Here is a 7,470-nt window from a genome sequence, read left to right as displayed (position 1 = left end):
GTATTTCTACATGCTCAAAGTTTGCAATTCTTGTGGTTTTTATATGCCCTTTTATTTGAGTGGTCCCAATCTAGAAATTCATCTGTCAAAAACCTCTACTTAATTCTTCACAAATGCACCTTTCTTAAGAAAAGAAAAAATATGACATATGCCCCTCGTAATATAGCTATTATCAGTTGTGGGGTATGCTTGTTACGTTGAAGTCTTAAGAAATGAAGGAAAAAAAATGCCTCGGCTTGCACAATGTTGTGCGATACAAAAAACGAACTTCCCCAATCGAAGAAAGCCTTGACGACAAAGTAGTTGATGGTATTGCGCTCAGGTGTGTTCATGAAGAAGGGGGGGGGGGGGGGGGGGGGGGGGCAGTTGCCCCGCATTATTGCACCGGATGTCGCAGACCTACGTCATTGGGGGTTAGAAATGGAGTGCTTTCATGGGATACAGAGGAACGAATACAACCGGTCATGGAGACTGCAAACATGCGCCTTATCTGCACTTGTGCCCTCGTTTTTGTGTTCTTTCGGAGTTGTAAACCATCAACAGGTAGCAAGGCTCGCATGCAACGGGTACCTTATACGCATGAATGTTGATCCCAGTTGAATTCCAGTTAGGGATCCATTGTTATCCAACTGGTATGAACTGGAAGTTTGTTCCTTAAACCATTTACATCAGTTAGGATTTTTGCCTGGGTTGTTTCAAAGTAATGTAGAAATGTTGTCAGTGTTGTCCAAGTTACTGCCTATGAAGCAACACAATTTTACAAAAAAACAATGGTTGTGAGCCACCTCATGCATTTATTTTTCCGTTTTGAAAATGTTTCAAGCTACAATACTTGCCATGTCACTTTGCGTAAAAGAAGCTCTAGCTTTTTACAGGAATGGTTTTAGAGCGTGCTAAAGAAAGAAAGTGTAAAGAAAGATGGAATAGTGACATGTGGCCTGTTTTATGCATGATGTTTGTGTGCCGCACATGAAGTGAAAAGATATCTCTGTTGGTTAACGGCTTTGCACTCAGTGGATTAGTCATGCAGTGTTGCATGACAGACCACAGAAGGCCCAATACATCCTACAAAAGACTAAAAACGAGGAAACATGACAATGAAGTTGAAGGCCCATGATCTGCCAGGAAACAATGGGGTGGCTCTGAGAAGGACTTTTATATTGGCAGTAGTAAGGATGGCAGTCCTCTGCTTTGTGGCTCTTCACTTCGCAGTGACAACACTGGTGTATACTGCACTAACACCTACTGTAGTTTTGCCCATGCTGTCAGTTATTCTGAGAGCTGCGGCGGTGAGCATCAGCCAGTGCTCTAAGTTTCAAGTGTTCATTTGTAAAAGATGTGTTCTAGATCCTGCTAAAGAGTCTTGTATTATCCAATTGAGTTTCCAGAATTTACACTTTCTCTAGAAGCCCTCATTCCATTTAGGCATCTTTTCATTCTTTCCAATTAGAATTTTTAGTCCTAATTGAATTTCCATAATCAAATGTCTTCCAGTTTCCAGATGACCTCCCAGCTGGAATAAGTACTTAGTCCCAACTGCATAGTTTTAACTCTCTATAAAGAAGCAATTTATTTTTATTATGGGCTGCTAAGTTATGGTCATCTTACGGATTAGAATTGATATTCCTAATGAACATCCAAACTGAATGGACAATTGTTATGCATGGTGAAACTGGAATTCAAACTACATTTCAATGATGCATTGTGTGTGCGCTGGCTAAGATGTTAAAGGAAGCTGGTGCATTTTGCTCCCTAGTAAAAATACACCCAAACATATTAGATTTCAATAGGCTTTGCAGTTAAAAATTTTGCAACTAATTTCAATGTCCAATCTGGAGTCAATGATTTCAATTCGAGCATATTAGATAGTCTCGAGAGCTAAATTAAATGTTTCAGAGAGCAACTCATGCACTTAGGTCCTGGACCCATTTACAAAGGAGTAGCTGCAGAGTAGGATAAAAAAATTTACACATTATTTAAAAAAAAAGTGCAAGAATTAGAGACCCTATGTCTAGAAGATCTATTAATGCGAAAGTATTACTTCGCTATGTTTATTTATTGTAAGTACCTACAGCGCCCACGAGGCATTATTGTAGGGGGGATACAACTACATACAATAACACATGCAAAGAAGATATAAGGAAACTTGTTAGCAAGGTAACACAACACACTGATAGAACACTAAATGAATTCTCAAGTAGTATAAGTGATAACATAAAATACATTAACACAGCGCTGGCAAACGCACAGATTTCACAGATTTCTGTCCGCAGACCACGTCCGCAGAACGTGTCTGCAAAATCATGTCCGCAGCAGTTGTGAGTAATTGAGAAGTGGTGGAGGTTAATGAGTGATGTCAATCGACGGAGGGTGATGTAATGTTGCAATAGCATCCGTTCTTTTGCATTGCTCCAATGCAGATTCTGCAGTGCTCTTTAACTTTGCAACATTTCTGATTTTACAACCCTAAAAAGTGTATTCATAGCTGTTTTCACAATTTCAGCAATACCTGTTTAAGTTCATTCAGTGAGACCATTAGATTGTGTTTTATTGATTGCAGGTTGCACCAAGTGTGAAAGTGCGGGAGAAACCAGAGGTTGGAGTTTTGAGTTAAAAATGGAGTGGCTCTAAATTGCGAGCAAAGAAAGCTTTTATTGTCCCGCCAAGAAAAATAGGAAACATGCAACAAGTGGCATTCATAGTTAAAGGTAATTATACTGTATTCTGCACGGAGGTGTCATGTCGTAAACCGGCAGTCAATATCTGTTATGTAAGAAACACACATTTAATTTACTGAGAATTATCATTTTATTGATATATGCTCTTGTGGTGCTTGCCCACATAAAACTGCAATACCTTATCTGTGGGGACTTGCATAATTAAAGGCAAGGACAGTACCACATCAAGGTAAAGCTCACTCATTGAAGAAATCTTTTTTTTTTTTTTGCAGTGTTGTTTATATGAATTTCCTATCTCAAATGAAAAAAAATCACACAAGACTTATGCGAGTTTCTACAAGGTCAATATTTTTATTATAGATCGGTAGCCATCTCTTACAATTTTTATTATAGATCGGTAGCCATCTCTTACATCATTTTCTTATTTCATACTCAAAATAAAATAGTTTTTCCGTGTTTATTTCTTCATGAAATTGGACCAGGCAAACGATTTTTCAAGTAAATAATTTCAATGTAAAACAGTCTCATTGAGATCAAAGCCAGTAATAAACACACTATTATCAGCATACATGATGAGCTGAGCACTGTTGTCAATATGAATTATGTCATTTATGTACAAATTCAGCAAAAGTGTGCCTAATACTCTTCATTGAGGTACTAAACAAAATATATAAAGGATGATTTGTTACTGTTCATCTGATTCCTTGAATGGGACTTGATTCAATTATTTTCAATACCTTTGCGAGTGCTGGTAATTAAAAAAAATATCTCTACGAACGTGTGCTCCATGCTCTAGCAGATTTCATAGAGTTCCCCGATAGAATATTGAGCTTTTATATTAGCATTGCATGACATGTTAATTGGATGTGAAGCATGTTTGATGTTCACAAATGCGTGCCATTTCCATAATTTCGACTCCCTTAATTGTACGAAATGTTGGCACAGAGCTGAACTGTTGCCATTGAATTGGATTCCAAATTGTTGACTGGGGGCCAATATCCAGTTGGAAATGGTCATTTCCGATTTTGATTTGGCCTCAACTGTTTTGTTAAACTTGGAACAAAACCATACTGCCGCGGTGCAATCCATCGCTACGTACGTGGTTCGGCTAGGGCAGCTCTTTAGACACAGTGACAGACACAGAGACCATTTTTAATTAAGAAACAGCCAACAAAAGTGAACTGAAAACATGGCAACTGCTCACCCCATACATGGTTACTATACAAAGGCACACTGCACTTGAACCTTGTCTAGGACGCCTAGCGCGTAGGATGCTTTCGTGAAAAAAAAAAAAAAAAAAAAAAAAAAAAAAAAAAAAAAAAAAAAAACCGGCGTTGTACATGGCATCGAATCCAGGTGCGTACACTTCTGCCTTTTCCCGTGCTCTCGAGTTAAGTGATCCTTGGATGGCGACTATAACCTTCGAAATGTGATGCATTTATAAAAAAAAAAAAAAAAAATACACAGCGGCACAAAGCCGCGGTGTATATTGTAGCCTATCGCGAGGCCTAGTTTGTCGTCTCTGCAGCACTGGAGAGAACGACGCTGGCCAAGTGCTAGCTGCAGCAGCTGTGGAATGCACGAGGTAAGTGAGAATTAAGCAGTACAGTACTTTATGAAGCAATATTCAAGACGATTATGCAGTTGTTATATAAAATGTCGATACTTCCATTAACATCGCTGAACAAAGCCGCAGAATACTCTAGCTGTTAAGCCTGTTGTGTGGGCTTAGTTAGCGTTCGTCGCGGCAGTAGAGTGACGCTTGCCACGTGTTCTGCAGCTGCTGCACGAAGACTCGGAAGAATGCGTGAGGGAAGCAGGTAATAAGCACTGTAGCACTTTATTAAGTCAAATTTGACACGATTAAGCATGCGTGTATTTACGTATAGCCTGGTAAAGAGGCCTAGCGCGCAAGTTATTTTGGTGGCCGCGACGATTGATACGAAGCCACGTGCAACGTAGAGAGGGAAGAGGAGTACGGGAGGTGCAGGTGTGCGGTCTGCCAGGAAACATTGGGGCGGCCCTGAAAAGGGCCGTTTGGATGCGCAGCGACGTGACGGCGTGGCGAACACAACGCCCTGCACTCGTCCGTGGCCCTTTGCCGTGCACCGTCAACAGCGGTGCACTACGTCGTACACAGTGCCATGGTTATATGCTGCCCTGGATGCTGTCGCGATGCTTCTACTGTAGACATTTACGAGGGTTGCGGCGATGATCTTGGAGAGCTGATCGATGCCGCGATCCCTGACATGGGCTGCTGCGTACAAAGAAAATCCTCGGTCTCTTCGCAGCATACAGGAAACGGTGCTGTAAAAGAGTAGAAAAAGTTGCATTATGAACATAGCGATTTGATGAATGCGCAACATATTACAAAACCTTCGACAAAGAAATCTGCGTTTTTGTACCTCAATCAGGGTTGAGAATGCGCACGGCAGACGTGCGCCTCAGCATAGCAGTCAGGCAGCGCTTAGTTGCCGACGGCGGATGTTTTCGTGGAGGTCTCCATAGCCGTGGCCGATTTTTTTTTTTTTTTTTGAACACGAGGAGCGTCCATGCCACGAGCTGCTGCTGCACGAGGTCCTGGAAGCACGTGGGGAGAGACAAGCGACACAGTACTTATAAATAAGCAAAATGAGAGACAATTCTGCGCAATTTATACTTGGCTGTGGCTAAAGGTACGTCCGACGGACCCGATCAGTGGTCTTAAAGGTACGTCCGACGGACCCGGTGCGTTTTTCTTCGGAATCCGTCGGACGGATCCGGGAAATATTTTTCAGAGGTACGGCGGACGGACCCGATCGGTAGGGTTCTTCCGACGGACCCAACGCATTTTTCTCCGATATGGGCCTTGGGATCCGTCGGGAAAGCCGGACGGATCCGAGTCCGAGATCCCCAGATGTGGTTGTAGCAACAACATGGTAGCCATATGTAGCCAAATCGAAGTTGGTATGAGGTGTACGCATGGTGTACATACGTACGAGGTGCAAGAAGTATGTATACATACTGCATGCGTGAAATGTGAAATCACAAAGAATAGGCAAGAATAGTGCCTAGAATGGGTGATATACTACGTGATGGCATGATGATAGGTTTACGTGAGTTGGACCGCGGCAGGGTGGCAAGCACGACCAGAGCGCAAGCGCATGTAATCGCGGTGTTGACGGCCAGCCCGCGGCCCGCACGCCCGCTCATTTGGTCCTCGTTATCATGTGGATTAACGTCTACGACGGTCGTTATGTAATTATGTAGTTTTGATTCTTCAAAGTTTCCTCACTTCCATATGTGATGAGATGCGTCACGTAACGCATCGCTTTCTGCTCGCACTGAGGTTTGGTGCTGCAAGTTCTACGTAGTACAAGCGGCGCTGAAAAAGCTGGGCACCGCCGGCGTGTCTCTAGCCCAAGCATCGCGTCATTCGTGTTTGTTGTACAACTGGAGGTGTGGTTTGTGCTTACCGTGAGATGCTGTGATTACGGATTACGTCCTACTAGAGTGCTGTGTGAAACTACGAAGAGTGCTGTGATGAGTGCGCCGATGCCCGGACGGACATCAGTGTGTCCGTTTATGATCGGCGATGTTGCACGTGCATGTCAGTGTTTATTAGGTGCAGTAGTAATTTATTTACACGCGCTGTGCAACAATCAGACGAAAATAAGTCATCGACAATTTGTTAGCCTGTACTACAGAGCTCAAAACTCGGAAAATGGGAATGCACATGATGCAGTTTTCGCATGTTGGAGTGGACCGAAAAATAAGTGCCCAGCCCACACCGCCGGGATGCGCATTCCTACAGGTGAAATGGTTCAGGTTTCTGTAAAATAGCTGCCTGGCACAGCACCTTTCGAAATTTTCAGGCTTTATACCATTGTTGAAGGCCACTTTATCATTAATAAAGGAACGAATATGCTTTATGTGTTAATGACTAGTGTTTTTTCAACATATTATGTTCATTTTTTTTCGCTTTTCCTTAATTTCCTTTGTTTTTCATGCTAGAAAAACACAAATAGTACACTTTTAAACTTGTCAGTCCAAAGCTGAACATGAATATCTGCCATGCATGTGACAGCTTTAATGCTAGAAAGGTTGACATGTATAGCATGTATGTACACGCTGCGACATCTTAGTGGCACGTTCGGCTACTTGCCCCAAGGTCGTGATGTTTAATACCAGTGATGGCAGTCGCACTTTGGTGCAGGTGAAATGCAAATGCTTCTGTTTTCTGCAAGATGTCAATGCAAAGTAGAAAGCCTGGGCAGTCAAATTACTCTGGAGCTCTCCACTACGGTATTCTTCATAGCTACATATGTCACTTTAGGATGTGAAACCCTACATGCCACAGGTAGGCTGCATTGTTTTTTAGATTTTGTAACCTCTCATCTATGTTTTGCAACATTTGGCTAATTTTAGTTCCCAAACAGTTGCTAAAGATGAAACCGAAGCAGTTCATGGCATGGTTTGCTGCTTAGATTAATTTTCTAATTGCAGTTCTTTGAAACTTGCATCAATGCTGGACAGTTCAAATAGCAAGCAGTTGAATTACAGAAATGATGTGGATCATGCATTTCAGTTCTGACAAGTGGAAAGTAATGGTCCCCTCCTTGCATGCATAGGTGCCTTTAGACAAATACATACTCGGGTGTGTGATTGTGACGCATATCAAGGGTCAACAGAAAGCCATGTGGAGCCAGTGTGATATTCTTCATGAAGGCTAAAGTAAAATTGTACAACAGCTGCTGTACCATGCAGAAAAAAATTGATCATTTAGTGTATGATTAACTGACCATGAATAGCA

General features: G+C 42.2%; 1 long non-coding RNA gene across 1 annotated transcript; it reads right to left on the bottom strand.

Moving 5' to 3' along the window:
* Nucleotides 1-3,968: 3,968 nt before the first annotated feature.
* LOC146208081 (uncharacterized) lies at nucleotides 3,969-5,329 on the bottom strand. Its single transcript, XR_014704652.1, has 2 exons — nucleotides 5,084-5,329; nucleotides 3,969-4,985 (listed from the first exon to the last, which is right to left on the bottom strand). It is a non-coding gene; the product is annotated as an uncharacterized LOC146208081 (long non-coding RNA).
* Nucleotides 5,330-7,470: the final 2,141 nt, after the last annotated feature.

This window comes from Amblyomma maculatum, chromosome 1 (assembly GCF_055883805.1).
Source record: "Amblyomma maculatum isolate TAMU_Amacu chromosome 1, ASM5588380v1, whole genome shotgun sequence".
Classification (NCBI taxonomy): Eukaryota; Metazoa; Arthropoda; class Arachnida; order Ixodida; family Ixodidae; genus Amblyomma; species Amblyomma maculatum.
The sequence above is the reverse complement of the archived record's forward strand: the minus strand, read 5'-3'. Positions and strand labels throughout refer to the sequence as shown.